Genomic DNA, 23,310 nt, shown 5'->3' on the forward strand with positions numbered 1-23,310 from the left:
GAATCGAATAAAGAAGACAGAAGAAACCTTTTGGGAATAGGAGTAGAATTCGAAATTCTCCTCAGCTGGAGATTTTCGAAAATTTCGAAAATTACAAGAAATAAAATTGTGATCGTTCTGTCTCCTTTATTCTCCTATTTATATTAAGTTTCTTATGGGCCCAGATAGGGATCTATGGAAGGTTTTGGATATGGGCTCCCCCAATTAGCTTTTTACTAATTAAATTGAACCCACAATTTAATACAAGCTTATATTGGAATATTACGAGCAGCCACTACAGAAGTAATATTGAACTCTCCCCATCCAAATCCGAAATTACAAGTAATCCGGGTTTCCATTATTTATATTATTTATTTCCCGCGCTTAAGATATAAATGACCATTAATTAATTAATGTCTGCTATGGACTTAATTAATTAACATCTTATTAATTCCAAGAGTGGACTTAGCAAGAAACATTTATTTATTATTCATAGAGTAATAAAACTCCAACTGACCAGTTTTCCGAATAATAAAACCTTGTTCGAGCTCCTCTTGAGGACATTATCAAACGAGACTCACCTCGCGCACGATTCAACATGATAGCAATCCTAGCACCGCTAGATATTAATCACCACTACCCAATATATCAGGATTATTGGGTTGCGAAAAACCCGCACCATTTGATAAGTCAAAGTAGTGCATAATCAATACCGTATGCTCAATGCTAACATATGTAGATTATGAAATAGTATTTTATCAAGACCTAGTCTTTCAGTAGATAGCATAAAGACACGTCTTGATGCTAGATATATCGAACTACCATTCATTTCACAAGGTGAAAGAAGAATCTGCTTGGTTGTTCTCTGATTATATCTTTTTCACCATAATGTCTTTGCTGCGTACTTGATCTTTAATTAATTTCATCCCCATATTTGATTGCTTAGCTTAATAAACTCGTGTGTCCCTTGAGTTAGCCTTTACTAGAGTAATCAAAAAAATAATACTCGTAGGCGTACTCAAACTTACGATTAAAGCTATTAGGAAGATATTCGTGAGGTAAACACATATTTAGAGGATGACTTACTCGATCACTGATTAGTCATAAAACTAAGACAGTGTAACCCCAAGGACATTATATGAATGACTGGTAAACTAGAATATAGTTACTAGTCTTTCTCACTAGGGTATATTCATTACTTCAATCAAAATCCTTTGCCATGGTTAATATATATATACTTGCTATGCATAAGCACAACTAATATCAAACTTAGTACACATTATAGCATACATGAGACAACTATCTCCGAAACTAGTCTCATATTTCTTGATCTCACTAAGCGTCAAACGACACTTGACTAGAGACAAGACAATTCCATCTTGAGAGGTATAAACCTTTTCATGGAATTTCTAATGCTTAAATGTTCCAAGCAATGTGTAGATATAGGATTCCTAAGAGAATCTCAACATTCTTTCTAGCATCTTAAAAGGACTTAGATGCTAAGAATGTAATTAGTTTCTCTTAGATCATTTATCTTAAACTGGGTAGACAACCAGTTTCCTACGCCAGATGCCAATCTTAGTTGTTTGCAACTTTTGTAGATTTCATCATCGTACAGTACCAATAATACCATACGTAATGCACTTTCAACTTCCTTGTGCTTACAACACTGTTAAGGACACAAGTCAAATTACAAATATTTGACAATTTTGATAAAACACATATACTCTGATTTAGATGCTTGCCTAAGACCACGAAGGTCTATATAAGCTTTCAATCATGCGTTTCTTGCCCTTAATCACATATCCCTTTAGAATGTTCTAGTAGATGATTTCCTTAAGACTTCTATTTATAGAAGGTTGTCTTGACAATCATAATACATACATTCTAATTTATGTAAGTTCTAATAGACAATATGATCGAATAAATCCTGGCACAACGATAGCGAGAAGATAATTCTCTTTGGGCATAACCCATTGTCATTGTCTAGCCATTTGAGATCCATATTTACACTTGCAAAGATACTTGCTCCCACTGACTGACACAGCCTGTAGGTAGTATTGCAAGTCTTGTAAAACATGTTGTCTATCTTAGATTGTAATATGGAATCTATCACCTTCTCAAAGATGATTATCCAAATTAACCAATACTACATTGTAGTTAAAGGGATTATGTTCAAGTTAATCTAAGACTGAGTCTTACGACACTCTTAGACCCATGAACTTGTTGTGTTCCTAAGAACGCTCCCACTACGACCTGGTTCTCACAATCATAGGTCCTGAAGTTGATTTTATTAGTGCAAAAGTTTCCAATGGTATAATTCATTGGTAATTGGAAAAGATATCTCTCTCTTTATCTTGAGAGTTATCATGTTGTTAGGCTTGTAGTTCATCTCTTGATCTTCATACAAGAATTCTATCTTTGAAGATTACAGAACTAATAACCTTACATCATTTGGGACAAACCTTAAAACATGCCTCAGTACTCAACTCCAATTTCTTGGACACTTTTCCAACACGTGTTGGAACAACATTACACCTTGAGATGTGCTAGACTAGAGACGCTCTAGTCCACAACTCGTGTTTTGTAGAAGGTACTGATGTTGGTAGTTTCTTTAATGTTTATCCCACCAATGATAAGATTTTAATGAGTACAACTCATCACACAATCAAACTTGTCTTAGAAAGACTTCGATTCCTTCTTACATAACTATCCCATTCATTAGATGAATGCTTGGATTCGTTAATGGAGATTAGACTCCCACTACTGATCATAACCCTTTGCTCGTCTTCTTATGGTGTAAACCATTAAGACTCGCTAGTCTTTCTATGTTGCACTTCTATAAGTGTTCTGAATCAAACGATTCTAACTCATAGTGCATCAAACAGATATTCTCGACTTTCAAGCTATTTAACAAACAAATTGTTAAAATCTTGATAATCTAGATCAGTTCGAACAATTTCTAAGTATTTTCTTGGCCTTAAGGCTAAGAGCCATAAATACTTTATCATTCAATGATTAAGAAGTTGATGTGTTGTTGAATACTCAACCTTGTCGCACTTATATTATTTTAATACTATGATGCCTTAAGCATCAACCATAAAACAATAGTTGAGCATTAATAGCTCCCACTGCAACAAAAACCTAACTGGATCAAGATCTCTTACTTAGAAGTTGCATTGTCATGTAAGTCATTGTCCTTCCATAAAATAGGTCAATCCAACTCACAAAGCATCTTTTCTCGCTTTAAACAAACTTTGATGACAATTCAGGCTCTCCCATTTCCATATCTAGTCTTTTGTTCAAATGAACTAGGACTTAAGAAAAATGCAGCCTTTATGAATTTGTCATCTATCATGTTACTTTCCTCTAACAGTAATATAACGACTATTATTCTAAAGATTTTCAACTTTTCAGTTAAACCTTCTTGTAGTCATTTCTTATTACTTTAGGCGATGACTTGTGTCAGAAACTATTTGAGTGATCAAAAGATCCTCAAAACATTCTGTCACTCTAGGATATTCCAATCGAATCATCTTGACAGATTCTATTGATATCCATCTTTCATCGTCATTAACCAAGACTTGTCGAGCTACTTAAAGGAAAATAGCTTGACCTTATTCCTCAAAGAGCTTGTCAAGTACATGCATAATGCATTCTCGAACATTCTTCGTGGAATTATGTCGAGGAAATGGAGGACATGAATCATTGAGTATAAACTCCAAGCTTTCAGCGATGAGAATCTTATCCATTTTCGTTTCCGGTCTACATAATTTAGGCATTCGAGTTTTCTTTCTTTAAGGATCGCAGACAAATATTAAATGACATAATGAAGATTTGGCAAATAAACTTATTATCACATACTCATGCTCAATACATAATCACAAATAACCACAAAACAATTATGTATCTTACAACAACAAAATTAATAAATTGTATCCTCCTCTGGAGGTTAATACGCATTAAAATTTTGACAATTTTACTGGTCACAACACCGACGCATCAATTGCTTCCTCCTCTGGAGGTTGATACGTCTAATGCTGCCTAAGCACGACCATCAGATTTAGCATTACAAAATTTTATTTCTACAACAAACTCCCATAACAATGTTCATGTGCTGTCAACAAAACCAAGCTATCTCATAAATTCTGATTGAACCCTGAAACTCGCAGTTCCTTAGGATTATTGTCCCCACTCTGCAGGTGGCAATAATATTGGGAACCACTTTCTAGTTCATTCTATTTATTATGTGAGAAGTCCGCCCTTATGAACTTGCTGTTTTCGTAGGATTATCGTCCCTACTCTGTAGGTGGCGATAATATTAGAAAATCAGCTTCACAAAATTTGGCAGACCAACCGATGGAGACCGTATACAACGCACTTGTTGTAATCATCACTTAGATATTTTGTATGGTTTTTGCATAATTATCACATAAGCAGATAAAGCAGATAATCCACTTAAAATAGATAAACACCAAATAAACAGATAAATCCATTTAATGCATGGCATTTAAACACACATAATAATTATCAACAATTATTTAATCTAGTCAAGGGAGAATCAATTAAATAATTAAGTTTTATCTTGGATAATAATTATCCAAATTTATTTAGGATTTATCAAGATAGAGTTAACTATCTAAATCCATTTAGGATTATTCAAGATTTTATTTCGATAAAATCAAATCCTACAATTCAAAATAACGTTGATCTAGGATTATCATTATTTAAATCGTACTAGGATATTACTAGATAGAAACACTTCCATCATAATCCATAAGATAAAAATAAAATCCAATCAATAAAGATTTGTACAAATCTTAATTCTATTTAGAATAGACATCTAGAATATATCAAACATTACTTAGGATTTCTTAGATAAATAAATTTATCTAAATCCAATTAATTAAGGATTTCTTATATATCATCTTTATCCTAATCTATCTAGGATATAAATCCAAAAGATAAGGATAACTTGGATTAATACTTATTTTAATCCATCTAAGATTTGTCTCAATAAAATTAAATCTATTGAAATCCATGGGATAAAATAAATTAATATAAATATTTATCCTAATTCATCTAGGATTTATCTTGGAATAAATCCATGTAAATCCATAGAATAAGATAATATTATATTATAATTATTCAAATCTATCCAAGATTTATCTAGGAACAAATCCATATAAATCTATAAGATAAAAATAAAATATTATATTATCACTATCCAAATCCATCTAGAATTTATCTATGAATAAATTCATATAAACTCATAAGATAAGAATAAAATAATATAGTCATTATCTAAATCCAACTAGGATTTGTCTAGGGATAAATCCACATTAATCCATAGGATATAGATAAATATTAGATTGTCATTATCCAAATTTAACTAGGATTTTCGTCTAGGAATTAAATCCCTACAAATCCATAAAATAAGGATAAAATCTATAATTAATCCATGATTTAATATAAAATCAAATCACATATAATATATAAAATCCACAAAAGATATATTCCAATCTTATTTCTAAATTTAATCTTGATTTATTTCCGAAATTGAATCCAAGGATTTGAAAATCCTAATCAAAATTTGGAAAGCGAAGTCGTGAGACGAGACAAAACGACATCACGCATAGGGAAACCCTAATCTTGCGTCATCGTACTCCCACTGAACCGCAGCCGCTGCTGGGCTCCCACACTCGTCTCGCGAGCTCGCCGAGCCTGACGTCTCCGACGCTGCTGCGTCGACGTCGCTCCTCCGGAGCTGCTGTCACTGCTGCTCCGTCTCCAGCGCTGCTGCGTCGTCCTTGCCACGGCTGCTGGACTCTGCCTCGGTGTAGTCGCTGCATCAGCGACGTTCTCACCGCAACAAGCCCAGCCGAATTCTGGACCATGAACAGCCATCAAAGACAGCCGCCGCCATCGCAAATTCCGGCAGCCCGTGCCTCGCCAGCACTGCTGCTCGAAGACACCTAGCCTCCACGTTGCTGTCCGTCTGTACTACGCTGGTGTTCCGCAAACGAAATTTGCCCCGTGATACAACGCGAGTAGCCTTCATGGCGTGATTCTCACATTCCAATTTTTAATACAAGATGAATTCCATGTAATCATTACAAGAAAACAATGATTACAATATCAAATTGTTAAAAGAATGTAACGAATTACAAGATTATGAATCTAAATAATCATCGCACATGAGAAATCAAAAAATGCGCAATTAAATTTGAAACATTCAAATTCCCGTCGCATTATAAAACGCCACATCTTCTTGTTCTAGGGTTTCGAACTATGCATATTATAAACATATAACAAGCAACGAAAAAACATAAGATCATGCAATTCACATAACATGAAATTAATCCACATAATCAGAGCCAAAAATTGGCTCTGATACCAATTGTTGGGGTTTGGTGCCCCTTGCACAGCGGAAGACTTGTACAAAACAAATAAATCAGATACGGATCTATTTGACCGATTATGCGATTAATCAATTCACATGTTAAACAGATAATTGCATGCTAGAACGCAAATAATTCATGCTCATAGAAAATAAATCCTAAACATGATTTCTACGGTTTAGAGTTACCGATTTGATTCTCCAAAGAATCGACGATTGCTCGCGCCTTCTCCACGTAATGATCTTCAATACTAGACCACGGATCTTCTCTCTGGTTCCCGAACTGTATCTCGATATCAGAGTGGGCTGATCTTATCAAAATACTAGGAATCGAATAAAGAAGACAGAAGAAACCTTTTGGGAATAGGAGTAGAATTCGAAATTCTCCTCAGCTGGAGATTTTCGAAAATTTTGAAAATTACAAGAAATAAAATTGTGATCGTTCTGTCTCCTTTATTCTCCTATTTATATTAAGTTTCTTATGGGCCCAGATAGGGATCTATGGAAGGTTTTGGATATGGGCTCCCCCAATTAGCTTTTTACTAATTAAATTGAACCCACAATTTAATACAAGCTTATATTGGAATATTACGAGCAGCCACTACAGAAGTAATATTGAACTCTCCCCATCCAAATCCGAAATTACAAGTTATCCGGGTTTCCATTATTTATATTATTTATTTCCTGCGCTTAAGATATAAATGACCATTAATTAATTAATGTCTGCTATGGACTTAATTAATTAACATCTTATTAATTCCAAGAGTGGACTTAGCAAAAACATTTATTTACTATTCATAGAGTAATAAAAACTCCAACTGGCCAGTTTTCCGAATAATAAAACCTTGTTCGAGCTCCTCTTGAGGACATTATCAAACGAGACTCACCTCGCGCACGATTCAACATAATAGCAATCCTAGCACCGCTAGATATTAATCACCACTACCCAATATATCAGGATTATTGGGTTGCGAAAAAACCCGCACCATTTGATAAGTCAAAGTAGTGCATAATCAATACCGTATGCTCAATGCTAACATATGTAGATTAAGAAATAGTATTTTATCAAGACCTAGTCTTTCAGTAGATAGCATAAAGACACGTCTTGCTGTTAGATCCGTTCGGTGCTATACCACACCAACGTCATCTTATTTCAGTAAGGCTTAGAAATATGCGGATTGACATTGCAACCTTTCACGATAGGTAGCCAAAGCCTATCTAGGTTGTGATATTCTTCTTTTCTTTTGCAAAGCATTGCATAGATCTGACCGTGTTACCTTAAAGTGGACGACGCCCACAACCGGTCTACTAAGCAAAAGACTTAGACTTTGTTTACTTCTTATGCATTTAAATGTTTGTAAAACATCTTATAAATGCACAAGCAAACACAATGTAATAATAATAGTGATTCTATTCGTGCGAGACTGCTCGAATAATAGTGATTCTATTCTTAAAAGTGGATTGTAGAGTTTTACGTATACAAGCAAGATTCTATTCACGCGAAACTTGCTCGAAACATGCTTTTCAGTATACCAAACCTAACACAAGCTTCTAGGTTGGTGGATTCATTCTTAGAATCATCTGTCTCCCGACATTTGGATGGGTACCAAACGTCTTCCGCATCTCCTAGGAGTCAAACGTGTGCAAATTTCTCCCGACATTTTTCAAGACACTGACGGGTGTCAAATGTCTCCCGACATTCTCTAGGGGACTGACGTGTGCCAAATGTCTCCTGATATTTGATAAGGCATGAACGGGACCCAAATGTCTCCCCATGTCTCCCGCAGAACGGGAGACCGACATGTGTCAAATGTTTCCCGACATTTGCTAAGGCACGAACGGAAACCAAATGTCTCCCGACGAACGGGAGACCGACGGGTGCAAAACATCTACTGACATTTTCCAAGGCACGGATGAGAGCCCATGTCTCCCGACGAACGGAAGACCGATGTGTGCAAAATTTGCTCCCGACATTTCCCACGGCACGGATGTGTGTCATACGTCTCCCGATATTTCTTAGGACCATACGGGTGTAAAATGTCTCCTGACATATTCTAAGGCACGGACGGGAGCCAAATGTCTCCGAACGAACATGAGACGTCCCTTGGGAAAAATGGGACACGCCTAAGGACCCTGACCATGAGACGATGAAAGATGTCTAGTAGGAATTCTCGACCATTGACCTTCACGAGGTCTCTCCTCCACATTGGAGTTAGTCATGCTGATCCCAAATGTATCAACTCGTGTTGGAACCGATAGTCCCAACACTCAATCCATTTAGAGGAATCCATTGGAGGATCTCTCGGAATCACTAATAGTGGAGCCGTCAGTTTGCGTGTTGGCCCCGAAGGCCCCAACACTCGTGTTGATCCCAAATGACTCAACACACGATCCATTGAAGGATCTCGCAGAACCACTAAAAGTGGAACCATCATTTTTTGTGTTGGTTGTGTTGGCCCCGAAGGCCCCAACACCCGATCCAATCGAGGATCCTACGGAACCACTTAATGTGGAACCATCGGTGCCACTCAAGGTGGATGCAATGGTTGACCTAAATGGGTTAGTTAGCACGCATGGCGCTTGGGTAATCAAGGGTAATGATGTGGACTCGACGGGAGTCACAGTCACAGTGGGGACCCGACGGGGGGTTTGTGGACACAGCGGGGACCCGACGGGAGCCCATCGGAGGAAAAGTGGGCATGTTAGTGTTAGAGTCGAGGAAAGCGGTGACGGGAAACATGGCGACGGGATCCATCTCCACGCTAAGGTATTAGTTTCGAAAGTTTTTAGAATCAGTTTAAGTTTAAAGTCCAAACTCCTTCAACGACAAGTTTATCTCATCTTGCGATTGTTGGTTTTCTTGTGCATAATTATGTGATACAAAGATACACTAACCGGGCGTAATACAACCCAAATGAAGAACGAAGATAAAAATACAATAAACTGAATTGAAATAACAAAACAATAATTGAAACTATAACCATAAAGATGTAAGCCGAGTCGAGGAGTCCTCTTTCCGCAAGACGAGATACGCATCGGTAGTGTTCTTTGATTGGCGTGTCATGTCCAAAGAAAAAATGGCTTCGTCTTGTTCGTTGCAACTGATACGCTCGGATTTTGCACTGTGTTAAGGCCATTATTTGGTCCGTTTTTTATGTCAAAATTACTCTACACGTCCATTATTTGCATATTTTATCTATTTTGGTATTTTGACGTATTTTGCGAGAAATGTGCATAATTGAGCCGAAAAAGGGAGCCAAAACGCAAAGTCTGGAAATCTGGAGTCAGACGGCGACCGGCGACCGCCGCGAAGTTGTACGGCGACCGCCGGCGCCTGGCGGTCAAAGCAGTGCAGCGGTCCGCCTCGGAAAATTAAACTTGGAAAAGAGTCTCACCCGGCGACCAGCGGAAGTCATGCGGCGGTCCGCCACCAGAGGAACAGAGACTCGGGACTCCAACACGGCGACCGCCGGCCAAGGTGCGGCGGCCCGCCGGAGAAAGGCGGCGAATCCGAATTGCCCTAGATCTGCTCCAAGATTTACCATATTTTGAAGATATTTTCCTTCTACAATGAGGATTGGCTTTCCCCTATAAATAAGATCTCAAGCTTCATCAAATTAGAGAGCTTCTACTTGCAACATAAATTCCCAAAGATTAAAAGCTAGAGTACGTCTTTGTGCAAGGAGTTGAAGAAGGATTTCAAGAACATCAAGTAGGACAAGGATTCAACCTACGAGTTCTATTTGCTTTAGTTTTATGTTCAAATTGTTTTCCCTTCAATCTATGTGTTTAGCTTATTCCATTATGTGTAACTAAACTCATGGGATTCTATGGATGTGTTAGTAAAGACTTTGGTTATACAATTCCTTTTTCTATTTAATATCCGTTTTGTTTTTACTTTGTTTCTTCCCTAAGTTAATCTTCATGCTTCATGATTGAGTGACACAATCGTGTATGATTTAATATAGCTTGCTTCACTGTGAGAGAGTTCTAGCGAGTTAGATCCACTTAGTAGATGCTACGGTTAGCTTTTCTTAAAACGGCATTGTTAATTGAGAGTGGGGACTTTTCAAGGGTCTTAGGAGTTTTTTGGAGTTACGTGTTAGGATTGACAACCCTAATAATATTGTAATCAACGTTTGTATCGCATGAGCATAAGCTAGGCGACTCGTCCTATCAAAGTAATGACTGTGCAATGGTATTGTAGTTTGGAATTTGTATAACCATAACTGTGAATGCACGTCCCTGGAATTCCATTATCTCTATGTTTTAATTGCATGTAGTTGTTATTTGTTTTCAAATCTTTTCAGTTTTCAAAAGTTTTCAAAATTCTCTTGTTCTTCCGGATAGTAATTGAGTCTTAGTAGAAGATAGACACTTTGTGTTTGCCTTCCCCATGTTCGATATCCGGTACTGACCTTTAGCTATACTATATATACTCTGTATACTTGTAGGTTTATTTAGTGCTAAAAAATAGTGCATCAAGTTTTTGGCGCCGTTGTCGGGGAAGAAAATTCACTTTGGAGTGATCTCTTCAAACGGATAATTTTACTACTTTGGATTTTGTGTGCGAACGCGCTCTGGGAAGGATAGCCTAGAACCGCTCGATTTAGAACTTGAAAGAACCTAGATGGGTGAAAAAGGATCAGGATCGATGGGTGACAAAACGAACCTCGAAAAATTACAGGAGATGGTCAAGATGTTGATAGACGAGAGAGATGCGGAAAGGGCAGCCCGAGAGGCGCTGGGAAAGAAGATCAAAGAAATACTACTCGTGATGAACATGTTTAATCAGAGGAATACGATTATTTTTCCCGAAGGTCCTCGTATTGATGCTAACAATTTCGAGTTATGCATGACCCTTATACAAAGGGTCGAGCAAACTCCTTTTGCAGGTAGGGCCGCAGAGGACGCCAACCGCCATCTCTCCAAATTTGTGAAAATCGTAAACACACTCAAGTTAAATGGTGTCGACGATGATGCCATAAGGGTAAGGCTCTTTCACTTTTCATTGAATGATTCTGCTAAAGAGTGGTTTGAGTGCATGCCCCTAGAAAAAGTTTCCACATGGAAGGACATCGTAGCTGCCTTCCTCGATAAGTATTACCCGCTAAGGTCTAGGAAGAACACACATGCGCCGCCGGTTAAAGGGCCGGGAAGGAAAAGGTTCATCTTAACGCCGGAGGCTGATGACAAACAGACGCGCAAAATAATAGACTTTGGGGGGACGTCGAAGGTGCTGGCTGGAAACTCGGGGATTATACTAAAGTGCAAAAGGACCCTTTTGCGCTCGTCGGAACTCGAAGGAGACGAGCTATTTGTGAGCCAAGAATCAGATCCCCTCCACGAGTTTCAAGAGGAAACGGATAACACAAGCAGCTCTATCTTGTTGCAAGACAAGGCCATTCCCGACAGTTCGCCGGAAGGAGAGCCGAAACTAAACTGGCCGACCAAGCTGCCGACCGTTGAGATGATAAGTACAGAGGGTACGGCCCCTGCCTTTGGCAGTCTAGTTGATATGCAAGACAAAGGAGATGGTGCGATAAAGTTGGTCAATAAGCCAAAGGCTAATGAGGAAAGCCAAATTGTCCCATTCCACTTTGAGGACTCACGTGAGAGTCAAGAGGGAGAGAATCAGTTCAAACCAAAAAGAGATTCCCTTCTTCATCTCGCTGCTGCCGACACGGCAGTGATACTGGATTGCAATGCCGCACAACCACTGATACAAGGTAATCTCCCTGAACTGATAGGCTCGCCAAAAACCCAGCTCATCCCTGCGACAAGCCACTCAATCGTAGGACAAAATGCAGCTTGGTCTAAACCTCCAATTTCCGAAACGGTGAACGCAGCTATGGAACACTTCCCCCCGCTCGAGCGAGGTCGAACAAAACTGTTCTGCACCAATTTTGAGAAGGAGTCGACAATACACATCCTACCACCATTGGCTAAAAACAGGAAACCAAAGGATTCAACCCCTGGTCCCATACCAATCCAGTTCGGAAGCAATAATGGCATGGCCTCCCCGCCTTCAGGAATGTCTTAACCAAATGTTAACAACTCATCCGGGTCACCGAATGTCCAGCCGTCGGAAGGAACAAAATCCATGGCAGACTTAGTGCGAGAAAAGGCACACTCAAATGGACACCAACCATTTGAACCAGAGAAGATCGAGAACATCGGATTCGCAAGCCTTAACAACGGAACCCCTTCAATATACTTTTCGGCAGCAGAAACAAAGAAGCTGGCGGATAACCTGGGCCACGTTGTAGTAGGAAAATTCTCCCACTCCACCCCGTCGAACCACCAAATCCAGAAAGCTCTCGACATTATCAAGTTCTCGAGGGGCTACTCTTGGAGGTACATCAATGCGAAACACATACTAATCCTTTTGGATGATCTTGCAGATTATGCCCGCATTCTTAACGACCCTAAAGGAACTCCAGTTTGGTATGTTGATCGACATCCAATGAGAGTCTTTAAATGGTCCCCGAAATTCGACTCTTATTGCGAATCGCCGATTGCACCTATTTGGTGCAACTTGATCGGACTACCTATACATCTTCGATGCTGCTGCGTTATTCGCCATTGGGAAGCTCCTCGGCACACCAATTCAAATAGACCAAGCCACAGCTTCCAAATCGAGGTTATCCTTCGCTAGAATTTGCATCGAAATTGATATCACACAGCAGCCGGTGGAGGAAATTATCTTAGACCTTTGTGGCAGAGAGGTAAAACAGAAAGTTAAATGGGACAAAATACCCGCCTATTGTATGGAATGTCGCCACGTTGGTCACTCGAGCAGCGTGTGTTATGCAGCGGGGAAGAGGCCTAAACCGGATAAGAGAAACTATAATACTCCCACAGCAAGGCCGGCAAATCAAAAGAGTGGAATGGAGAGTGGAGGTAGCTTTAAACTGACACACAAAGGAGGAGAGAATGAGGGACACAACAGAGATAGTCACAACATTGGCAAGAATGATCACAAGACAAAGAAGAAACACGGAGAAGGATCTAACGAGTGCGAGCAGACCATAGACATCCTCGGGAGACATGTCGAGGATGGAACAGAGCAGCAGAATTTTCAAATAGTTGCACACAAGAAAAAACAGGGGAGGCAGTACAACCAGCCGCCTCGAAGGGGAGAGACCAGTTCAGGAGGAGGCACCAGACATGGATCCTTGTCACCAGCTCGGGGTGCCACATATTGCGACAAAATAGAGCATACTTCCGAGGACCTCCGGAAGAGCTGGGAGAAGAATGTATTGAGCTCCAACAAATATTATAAGCGCATGGACGATGGGAAATATGACACCGACACATTCGACACCGGGGAGGAAGCTTACATGGAGTGTTTGGAGACGGAGGAACCTGACCCAGTGGAAAATAATCTAATGATGATTGAGGAAAAATTTAGTGAAGCGACGGAACAAATGGATGATCCGCGGAGGAGGATTTCAGCCCCCTCGGGTACGGCTCTCATTTGTTAAGTATGTCTCACAACTTTTTGTTTTGGAACGTTAGGGGAATCGCCAATGCGCCAACCCAAAACATCCTTAAAAAAATGATAAAAACTTATAATGTTTCTTTTCTTGCAATAATGGAACAATTCATCCAACCAAACCCGGAGTTATTTTCGAGGATCCCGAACCTCGAGTTTCAAGGGACAAATGAGAGCGGTAAAATCTGGATTTTCGCAAAACTGGGGAGCAATTTCAAGATTATTGATGACTCGGCACAAGTGCTCCACGGGCGGCTAAAGAGTCCCGGGCCAGGTCAGCCGGTTTATGTCTCGGCGGTCTACACAAAGTGCTCCCGGTCAGAAAGGTTCGAGCTATGGGAGAAATTACATGAATTTGCGGACAACACCCCGGGTGCCCCCTGGATTGTTGGTGGTGATTTCAACACCATTCTCCACCTACAAGACAGATTTGGGAGTGCAACTAATCGACATGCGGAAATGGTCAACTTTGCAGAGACTATTGAGGAATGCAGATTATTGGACCCTGGATTCGGTGGCGCCACCTTCACATGGGCAAAAAATAACTTGTTTGAAAGATTAGACAGAATCTTCGTGAATGAAGCATGGGCGGCCACCTTCGAGGCAACACGGGTTACTAACCTCCCAAGAATCTCATCGGATCATGGCCCAGTCCTTGTGAGATGTAAAGTGAAGCATGCTACTCACAAGGGGAGATCCTTCCGCTTCCAAAATATGTGGGTGCGACATCACGGTTTACTCGACATGATCCAAGAGATTTGGGATCAGCCCACAGATGCGGGAGGTTTACTTAACCTCCAAATCAAACTTAGTAGAGTGAAAAAAGGGCTACAAAGTTGGAACAGGGATGTGTTTGGCAATCTTCACAATAATGTTAAGAAGGCAGAGGAGGATATTGCGATAGCTCTAGCAGACTTTGAAGTTGATCCTTCCCCTTCCCACCGAGCTGCAGTCAACACACTCATTGCCCAATATATTCTTCTACTTAAAATGGAGGAGGATTTTTGGAAACAGAAAGCTACCCTCCGCTGGCTTTCGGACGGAGATAGAAACACCAAGTTCTACCAAAGTTGGGTAAGACAAAAAAGGACCAGGCTCCACATTCATTCCATCCGAGATGGTGATAAGGAAGTGGTGGAGGAGTTAGAAGTTCAACAATCTGCGGTTTCCTTCTTCAAAAACCTCCTCACGCCGAAACCTATCAACCTCACTGAACCAGATCAGGGTCTGGTTCATCGACTGCCCCCATCTGCTGTTGGCACGGATCTTACAAGACCTCCGGACCATGAGGAAGTGAAGAAGGCGGCCTTTTCCATTTCTGGAGACAGCGCACCTGGACCAAACGGCCTCACAGCCACCTTTTATCAAGCATGCTGGCCTATAGTAGGAAATGATGTCGTTGAGGCGATTACTCAATTCTTCGCTGGAGCATACTTACCTCGCAGCATCACCTCGACGCTTATTGTCCTTATCCCTAAGAAGACATCTCCAGATTCATGGGCTGATTTCAGGCCAATTAGCCTATGCAATGTGCTGAATAAGTGCATCACAGTGATCCTCACGGTCAGACTAGCGCCGCTCCTCCCGGAAGTCATCTCCCCCAACCAAAGTGGTTTAGTTAAAGGGCGGCTCCTCAATGATAATGTTCTCCTTGCACAGGAATGTTCCATGAACTTCCAAGATGCTCGCCGACTCCAAACGTGGCCATCAAGCTTGACATGGCCAAAGCATACAACCGGGTACAATGGTCTTTCTTGTTCACGATCCTCCGCCAGATGGGCTTCCCAGAATCATGGATCAGCCTTGTGGAAAGAAGTATTTGCTCCTGTTGGTTCTCAGTTCTTGTCAACGGGGTCCGTTCCGGATTCTTTAAATCAACCAGAGGACTGAGACAAGGAGATCCCATATCACCAGCCTTGTTTGTTATTGCAGCCGACTACCTCTCTCGGTCCTTGGATCGCCTCATCCTGGGGAAAAAGGAGATGACGTTCAAGTCCACGCGATATTGCGAAGAAGTCAGCCACCTAGCTTATGCAGATGACATCCTCATCTTCACCCAAGCAGCCCCGGACTCCCTTCGAAAGTTAAAAGACTGCCTAGCCAACTATGAAGCAGCCTCTGGTCAGCAAATCAATCTTACCAAAAGCAAATTTTACATTGACGCTGCACATGAGGGATGGTCGGAGACAATTCAGGCCGAAGGGGGACTCACCAAAGGTACCTTTCCTTTTCTCTACCTTGGGGTCCCAATTTATCGAGGAGCAAAGCGTACGGATATGTTCCTATTCATCAGGGAAAAGATCTCCCGTCGGATCAATGGGTGGGCTCATAGACACCTCTCCTTTGGGGGTCGGCTCACTCTCATCAAGAGCACCCTTGAAGCGATACCCATTCACATCTTCCAGGCAATTGAACCGACGAGTGGGGCCCTTAAATTATTGGAACAACAAATTGCCAGATTTTTTTGGGGAACAACGAATGATCGGCGAGGCACACATTGGATCGCGTGGGAACAGGTGTGCCTTCCGATTAAGGAGGGAGGCCTTGCAGTCAGGAGGTTCACAGAAGTTCTTAGAGCCTTCAACCTCAAATTATGGTGGAGATTCCGAGAACAGAATTCTCTCTGGGCACCCACATGTACAAAAAATATAGTAGGAAGTCCTCTCCTCTATCGTTATCAGTATCAGGAAGAAGCAGCCCGACATGGAAGAGGCTTTCGAAGGCATGGGGCCAAGCACATCCTCATATTCGATGGTTTGTGGGCAGAGGGAACATTTTATTTTTTGGGACGACATTTGGCTTCATGAACGCCCTTTACGAGACCACTGCATCGATGACAGAATGAACCCGCTGACCCATATTTCGGAATTTTGGCACGATGGGCAATGGAACCAGATAAAATTACAGAGTTTACACACTCAAGCAGGTCTTCCGCAGCGGCTGATTGATGATATTCTTAAGGTTCCGATCCTGGCGGAGGAACAAGATGCACCGAGATGGAACCTCTCCGGAAATGGAGAATTCTCACTATCCTCTGCTTGGGAGGCAGGCCGATCCCACCGGCCGACCATCCTGGCGCTTGAGGATATTTGGAATGAAGTGCTGAACGTCTCCATCTCTATATTTAACTGGAGGCTATTATCTAATCGAATTCCGGTGGATAGTAAACTTCAATGGAGGAAAATCTCATTGGCATCGAAGTGTAATTGCTGCCCCACCCGCCCAAGGTGCGAATCATTGCAACACCTCTTTATTCAAGGATATAGAGCTTCGAAGGTCTGGGAAAAGTTTGATGAGTGGTTTCCGGGCATGACGGAAAACCTCTGGTATAGAGACACCATTCCAGACCGACTAGAGAAGTGGTCCAAGAGGATCCAACAACCGGCTAAGAACCACATCTCCCGCTTCATGCCTTGTCTTATCCTATGGTTCATCTGGGCGGAGCGCAACAACAGCAGACACAATGGAACCAAATTCAACCCCCACAATGTATGTTGGAGTGTGCAGATGCATATTCAAAACCTCATCGTTATAGGGCGCGTCAGCCCCGGGTAGTGGAGAGGAACTAATATGCAAATACCGATCCCAGCACGGGGGACAACAAGAAGGCCAGCTTTGCCCACCAGGCAGATCAAATAGAAACCCCCCGAACCCCCGTGGATTAAGCTTAATGTCAGTGGAGTTTCGGACGCGGTAACTGGACGGACGTGCGGAGGAGGAATCATCTGAGATCACCAGGGAAGAGTTCTAACTGCATTTTCCTCAAGAGTTAACGGCCACTCGCTTTTGGAGGCCGAATTCCTTCCCATTCACCTTGGCCTCCGGCTGGCCAAGGAGGTTGGGGACCACATTTGGGTTGAAGCGGATGCCACCCAAGCCATCTCCACTATTAACTCTAAAAGGCTCGGCCCCGCCCAAATACGGCATGCTATGGCCCTTATCATCCACATAAAATAGGATTGCACAACAAAGTTCTCATCCATACCGCGAGAGGGGAATAAAACCGCAGCCGCTCTGGCTAAGATGGGGCTGGAATCTGACCAATTCCTTCAGTTCGATAGACACTCAATCCCGAGGCTCATCAAGGCTCTCATTCGGCTAGAAAAGGAAGGAGTTTCCTACGTTGGACAGGTTGCACACTAAGATGAACCGAAATCTCAAGAGTCATCTCTGTTTATCTCCGTTTGTTGATCTCCTTATGACACGGTAGAGTAGGCAGTTGTCAAGCCCTTTCGGCTTGTCCTCTTCTTAGTCTCGAGGTGTTCTTTTCTTTTGAATGTACCTTGTTTTGCAAGCTTGTTCCCTTTGGCATGGCACTTTTGGCCGTGGCCAAGTACTGTACTAAATGGAGATGGCCAAGGCCATGACGAGCCCCTCTACGAGGCATTTGCTCGTTTCAAAGCTCTCCTCAAAGTGCCCTAACCACGGTTTCACCGTGGACCATCAGGTAGGAATCATTTATAATGGATTTAACGAAAGACTTTGTGCTATGTTGGATTCAGGGGCAAACGGAGGCTTCTTGAGAAGGTCGGGTGAAGATGCCATGGCGGTAATCGAGGAATTCGCCACCAACAACAAGGGGTGGTCAAAAGAAAGGCACAACATGAAGAGGATAGCTGCAATCGAAGAGGCCGAGAAAAGATCTTTTGCGAAGGAATTGGCCGAACTCAGAGTTAGGATAGACCAAATGGACACATCGAGGAAGGAGGATCCGATTCCACCAACCTCCGTCATAGCGGTCTCTAAACCCGAAGCCCCTGCCCCGATAGTGGAGGAAATCAACTACATGCAAGGAGGCGGTTCCTGTCGGGACTACCGCAGCGGAAGACACGGAAAACAAACAGGTCCTTAACAGATCTATTTAGGTGATTATGCATTCGACTCCAATTTCATGCAATGAACATAGATCTATAGATATAACATCAAATAAACACATAATCATGCATATTTGATGTAGATTTGATTGTTACCTCTTGATCCATCATTGGATTGACGTTGCTAGCTGCACCACCTGGAGATCCTTGGTTTATCGACCATGAATCTTCCAACCTATTCCCTTGTCCTTGATTATTCATCCGTGTGGGCGGATCTCGAACAACCAAAATAGTCTTGATGAGATCTAGGAGGAACACTACACCAAACTATCTATCTCGATTCAATTCTATGGATTAGAATGAACAAGACAAGATCAAACCAAAAACCCTAGCTCCCTATTTCTTGGAGGCTCGAAAATCGAGCCAAATGAGGGAGAGAGAGGCCACGCTAGTTGCGGCTAGGGTTAGGGTTGAGAGGTGTGACTTGTGGTGTGCTAGGGTTCAAGATTATCTTGATCCGTCAATTTAATTCTTTTATCTGCTATGTGACTAGAATTAAATTAATTCTCCAAAGAGTTTTTCTAGTTTGAAACTTTATTTATTATTCGTGGAATAAATTCCAACTGCGCAGTTTTTAGAATAATAAATTTATTTTTCAAACACCTCTTGGGGATCACCCCTTAGGGATTTAATCATACCACACTGGGCACGCGAATTCTATGAAATAATATTCCAATACCTTCATTGTAACGCCCCACTTTTTCAAACCCTAATTTTCGGGTTATAAAATTTTTGCATTAAATGCCTTAAATGCTATGATATGTGGATTATTTGATGAGTAATTAATTGCATAGTGTCTTTGTGACCTAATTGCGTATGAGAATTGAGATTGGGTTGAATAGTCAACTTGTTGAAATGTTGACGTGGCTATTGAATAGTCAAAGATGGGAAAAATATGACGTGGCCGTTGAAAGGTCAATGCGTTGAGAAAAAGAAGAGGAAGTGAAGAAATGATTGATTGGGTGTGAATATTTGATGCGGAGAAATATAATTGTGGTGAATTATTTTCCTAAGGGATGAGTGAGAATTAAATAGGAGCATTTTTTAAATCATGTGGAATTTTCGACCCCTATGACTATTGGAGAAGAAATAATATTCTTGGATTTAATTATTTGTTTGGGATAATTATCCAAATTAAATCCAAAGTCCAAATACTCTATAATTCCTACATGGAATTTTCGAACTCCACCTTTGATTTTCTATGAGATTTTCGAAAATCTCATATATTGTGGGAGAATGGATTATTTATTTATTTGATCCCTTATTTATTCTATTCCATGAATAAATATAAATATGCTAAAATATCCTAGCATATCTTGCCAAATCTAAGGAGATCTTACCATATCCTAATTTAATTAGGATTAATATTAAATCCCCTTTTGAGGAATTAAAATCACACGCCACTTTTGATATATATATTGGGGAGATTTAATTATTTTTCTTGCTCCGTGATATATTATTCTACTCCGTGAAATATTCAAATTTAATCATAGGCTAATTAAATAGCCTAGGAATTTCGAATCCCCCTTAATTCTCACTAGAATTAACGCCATTTCCACTACCAAATCTTCTCCAAATCTTGATTTATTTAATTATTGGAGTATATCTTAACCTCTATAAATAAGAGGAGAGAAAAATCAAAACCCTAGCTACAAAAATCGCCCCACTCTTGAAAACCGTTCCCCACTTCTCTCCCCACTCTCTCCAAATTTTCTTCAAGTTTTCTTCAAGATTTCTTCATCAATTGAGAAGAATCCAAGTTGAAGTTCAAGATTTTATTGAAGAATCAAGGCTATAACTTGTTTCTACCGATTGTTCTTTTGGAAAAGGTACTTTAATCTTTGATCTCCTCTTCTTCTACCGATTAATCGGTGTTCTTGAGTCCACATGCATTTAGATTGAGCGAAGGGGAAATAAATTGATGAATTTTGGGATGCATGGATGTGTGTGTGTGTGTGGCCGTGTGTGAGTGGTCGTGTATGTGTGTGTGCGCACGCCTCGGCGTGCGTGCACATGTGTGGTGATCGTATACGTGTGTTGTGTGTGTGGAACACTCATGCGTGACACGATTTAATGGTGAATTTGGAGTTGTTCATTGAATAAGAATGACATGCTAATCATACTTTGATTTTGATTGATGATTTTGAAAATAATCGATGGGAAAAAGGGAAATATGGGAGACATGCATGATTTGAGATCAATGATTGAAACTGATTTGTGATACGCCTAATTTAAAGGTGATACTTCGCGCTCTCAGCGTGATAAACGAGGAGAAGAGAATACTCTCGAGCTAAGCCGACGAGGTGGGCTTTCTTTTAAAATAAGGACATTGTCCTAAACTGATATTGATGAGAATGAGATATGTGTTATCATGCCTTGATTTGTTTTGTCGTGCCTATCCCTCGTGGCTATGCCACTATTGATTTAATCGAATTCGGATCCTTGTAGAGCCGCAAACTCTACTTGGGTTAGTGTACACCAATGTTAGACCGAGTGTCAGCGTACGGGTTGGCCGGTCTAGTTAAGTCCGCCTAGTTAACGATCTTGATGCATTTAAGTCCGCCTATGATCTTGATGCATTTAAGTCCGCCTAGTTAACGATCGCCGCATTTATTATACCCTAGATGGGCGGGTCGTTACAGTTGGTATCAGAGCCTTAGTTCTTTCCGCTCTGGACCCAAGAGTCTTGTTGAATTAAAAATCTAAAATTTGTGTAAATTGATTAATTGATAATCGTCGAAGGCTCAACACCGCAACTCGTCTCCGCTCAACCACGATGAATGAGGTAACAAGTATCTCTTGAATATTGATTTGAATTATGAAATATTGGAAGTTGAAGCGAATGGGAGTTGTTGATATATTTGGATATTTGTGATGGAGTATAAAATGATGATTATGCATGCATGCGAGATTGCAAAATGTGGTTTATGCAAAGCAAATGATAAATGTTGTTATGCAAGTGATTATATGTTGAGACCGTTATGAGTTGAACGAATAAAACTCTATGAAAATCCTATATGATTGTGATTTGCGTGATATGTGATGAACGACATCTATGAGAATGAACTTGAGCATGCTGCTATACATAGTTGTAAGTCGTGCCGTGAATGAAATTTTGTGATAATATCGAACTTGGAGGCATCAAACGCCGAATACGAGGCGAGCGACTTATGAGAACGAATTGCGAATCATCGAAACGCGAAAATATATATATATACAAACCTTTTGGCACGGAAAGGAAATTCCGTTATTTCTTGATATGATATTATCTTCACACCTCCGTCGTTCGACGCATACACACACACACACACACATATATATATATATATATATATATATATCCATCGTACTCTCAGCATCAGTTGAAATCTTATACACTATTGATAATTTCTTCGATCCTTGTTCTGATGCTGAGATTTCTTTTGTAGATGCCTAATCATTATTACGCACCGATGCGCGATCGTTATGCGAAGAACAAGGTTTTCCCTGTCGAAACCTACCAAGAGTTTGAGTGGGATGGAAAGTCCTTTCTCCTAACCTACGTCACGGAATTCTACGATCGCTGGATGGATGCATACGCGTATGGAGGAGTTACCCATCACGCGGGGATCTCGAGATTGATCCACACTCTGCCGAGTCCTTGGAGCGAATGGACTGCCCAAGCTGCATTGCCATATACATGGTTCAGTCCGCCCGAGTATAAGCCTCGAGGCGATATAATCGGCTTGATAGGAGTGCTACTCCCAGCCATGGCAGCTGCGAGGGATGGACCGCCGCTTAGTCCCCCACCGCACAAGTATCCGCCGGGACAGGCTCGCCGATGGAGGTATCGTCGCGACAAGGAGCCGCATGTTGATCGTGTCCCTAATAGGCCAAGACTTAAGGCTAACGCAGCTAATCCTTTGATTATCCACGGGAATGTGGAGGACATGCGTGCGATCACTCCACCGCCCCCGGATGTTGGTGAATATGGCGAGAATGAGGGACCGGACGAGGAAGGACCTGCTTTGGAAATGGATGAGGACGATGACCCCGAGGAGGATATGAATGACATCGACTAGGAGTGATAGTCGTGGAATATTTGTTTTGGCTTCCCCCATGTTTTTGGATTGATTTGTTGATTTTTCTACCTTATGATTTTGCTACTCTCTTTCGTTTTTTCTGCATCGATACTAAGACCTCTATGAGGCAACGTTTTTGATTTATATGCCATGGGGAGATATTATTTTTGGTTCAATGGATTGCCTTTCGTACATGGTACAAATTATCTATCACTATGATAACATGCCATCACATCATGACTCTTGTCGCGTCACCATTTTTGAATACCTTATGGCGCCCTGTACTCGCCACTTAAATTGTACAACTGCTTCTTAAGTGCAATTGCCTTGATGATATGGAAACATTGATCTTTTGATAACCTTGACGCAGCCAATTTTTGGTAACAATGTTGATTGACACTACTCTTTGCAATCCGTCTACGTGACGAACTTTTGATATCTTGTGCTTGGCCATATACTCTAAAACAGTTGACCCATGAACCTTGTTATTCAACTATA

Source organism: Salvia hispanica, chromosome 6 (genome assembly GCF_023119035.1).
Source record: "Salvia hispanica cultivar TCC Black 2014 chromosome 6, UniMelb_Shisp_WGS_1.0, whole genome shotgun sequence".
In the NCBI taxonomy this organism is placed as follows: Eukaryota; Viridiplantae; Streptophyta; class Magnoliopsida; order Lamiales; family Lamiaceae; genus Salvia; species Salvia hispanica.